Genomic DNA, 2835 nt, shown 5'->3' with positions numbered 1-2835 from the left:
TTGGTTCCCTATGTAATTACTTCTGATTTGTCTGAAAACTGTGTCCCACATAGTACAGATCCCTTTTCACTATCAACTTGAGGCTTATTTTTGTCCCTGTTTTGAGTTGGATCTCCTAGTTTTCATGTCTTTCCCTTGTTGAGTTGCTCTTGCCTGTCTGAATATGTCTTTATTGTTTACTGACATTTGATTGATATTGTGCCTGAGTATAGGATTCTGGTGTGTAGTTCATTTTCTTTCTGACTTTTTATGGCTTCCCTCCATTGTCATTTAGCCTCCAGTGTTGAAAAGTTGAAAGATATTCTGATTTCTGTGTTATCTATTTTTCGTTTCTAGAAGCTATTAAGATTTTCTATTTCTATCAGAGATTTGAAATTTTGTTAGGATATGCCCTTTTGGAGGCCTATTTTCATTCATTCAGCCAGATACTAGTGAGCCCTTTTAATCTGACAATTCTTCTTTAGTGCAGGAAAATTTTTATAAATTATTTTTTTGAAATTTTTTTTTTTATTTTCTTGGTTCTCTCCTTCTGTTATTTGGATGTTGAACCTCCCAGACTAATTTTCTAATATTCATGCCCTTTCTCTCCTATGTTTGTTTTCTTAGTGTCTTTACTTGCTGGGAGATCTGACCTTTCTATTGAGTTCTTCAATGTTATCATCATTTTGTCTCTCAGCAGTACTTTCTTGTTCCCTGAATGTTCTTTTGTTTTTGTTTAGACCATCTGTTCTTCTTTCATGGATGTAGTTCTTCTCTTACATGTTAGAAACTTCTTTGAAATTTTATGTCCCTAAGGAGTCTTATTTTCTGTTTGTTTTACCCTCCATCTTTCCTGTTAAGGGCTTTCCTCAGAAGTCTAGTGGTCCTTGACTGACACCTTATAGTTAAGGTAATAAGGAAGTAGATACCTCGATAACACATAATGGGGGCTTAATGACTATGAATTTCCTAGATCTGACTGCTGTTTTATCCAGGAACCTAATGTTTTCTTGAACTTCTTTCTTTCGGGCCTGTTAGATTCACCAAAGAAGTATCTTCCACTTTCCTACCTAGAGGCTATAAGATGGGCTGCTAGCATTGTGTGAACCAAGGAGAAGAGGACTTAGAGTCTCAATATTCAGCAAATAAAATTTCATTCAGTTTTCCCCTTTTCAACAGAGTACCCTACAAAATTCCTCAGTTCAAGGCTGGGCACAGTAGCTCACACCTGTAATCCCAGCACTTTGGGAGGCCGAGGCAGGTGGATCACTTGAGGTCAAGAGTTCAAGATCAGCCCAGCCAACATGGTGAAACCCCATCTCTACTGAAAAAATATATATATATAAATTAGCCAGGTATGGTGGTGCATACCTTTGATCCCAGCTACTTAGGAGGCTGAGGTGGGAGGATCACTTGAGCCCAGGAGGCGGAGGTTGCAGTGAGCTGAGATCACACCACTGCACTCCAGCCTGGACAACAAAGCAAGATGCCATCTCAAAAATAAAAAAATTCCCCAGTTCAAGAACATTCCATTTTACTCACACCAAAGAGTGAACTTTTGGTCTTCTGCTAGGATGAGAGAGGGAAAAGTACTTGGCTGCTTGTGAATGGTGGCAGTTAATTAGAAAATATCTAATTCTTTTTAGTTTCTTCTTCATTTGTTTGTTTGTTTGTTTGTTTATTATTGCTACCTATTCTTTTATTCCTCTAAAGAAAGTATCTGATTCTTAAATAAATTTCTAACCAAGTTTTTTCATAGTCTTATCTTTATCTTACTTCCATAAGCACTGGCTGTCACCAATTCCTAAGTCTTTTGGAAACTGTAGTACAAAATTGCTCCCTAGCTTATCATTACCAACTGCTGGTTTAGGAACCAGCTTGCTTGGGTCTGCTAAGTCAGTTTGCAGTAGTCCTGCTTTCTAGCTTCCAAATTGTGGTTACTGTCACTCATCTCTCATTCTCCTTTTTCTTATTTGTTTTGGTTTTTTTTTAAGAGACAAGGTCTCATTCTGTCACCAGGCTGAAGTGCAGTGGTGCTAACATAGCTCATTACAACCTGGAACCCTTGGGCTCAAGTGATCCTCCTGCCTCAGCCCCACAAGCATTTGAGACTACATGTGTGTGCCACTAAGCCTGACTGCTTTTTTTTATATTTTATAGAGGCAAGGTCTTGCTATGTTCCCCAGGCTGGCCTCAAGCTCCTGGCCTCAAGTGATCCCCTTACGTTGACTTTCCAAAGCACTGGGATTACAGACATGAGCCATTGTACCCAGTCTTGTTTTTGCTTTTTAATAAAATATTTAACATAAAATTGTTATTTTAGTTTGGTTTTGGAAAGGGATAGATTTAAGTACATATGTTCAATGTACCATCTTTAATGAATAATAGATACGGTTGATTTTTATTATCTGTTGTGAAGTTTCTTCTTTTTAAAATTTGTTGGATTTGAGACAAATACCTTTAAAAATAACAATATCTATTTGGAGAAAGTGGAAAATTATATATCCAACCCTTGTACTCAGTCTCAGGGTAAGACTTGAGATTTCTGTTTATGTATCATATATCTTATATTTAAATGTTTATATATTTAAATGCTTATATTATGCTTCCTTCACTGCATGTAAGGGTGTTTATTACTCAGTAAACCAGGAGTGATAACTAAGAGTCATATATTACAGAGTTTAATCTCTTTTAGTTAGGACATATGATAAGATGATCAAATATTCCAAATCAAAAGCTAGGCAACTGACCAGGTGCAGTAGCTCATGCCTGTAATCCTAGCACTTTGATAGGCCAAGGCAGGCAGATCACCTGAGCTCAGAAGTTCAAGACAAGCCTAGGCAACAAAGTGAGACC

The 2835-nt window shown here is 37.3% G+C and overlaps 1 protein-coding gene across 1 annotated transcript in view; it reads left to right on the top strand.

The window, feature by feature from the left end:
* The window catches only part of MBD5 (methyl-CpG binding domain protein 5), a 520295-nt gene that overhangs the window by 336478 nt on the left and 180982 nt on the right, over positions 1-2835 (top strand). The window lies entirely within an intron of this gene.

This window comes from Colobus angolensis, unplaced genomic scaffold, assembly GCF_000951035.1.
Source record: "Colobus angolensis palliatus isolate OR3802 unplaced genomic scaffold, Cang.pa_1.0 Scaffold215, whole genome shotgun sequence".
Lineage (NCBI taxonomy): Eukaryota > Metazoa > Chordata > Mammalia > Primates > Cercopithecidae > Colobus > Colobus angolensis.
The sequence above is the reverse complement of the archived record's forward strand: the minus strand, read 5'-3'. Positions and strand labels throughout refer to the sequence as shown.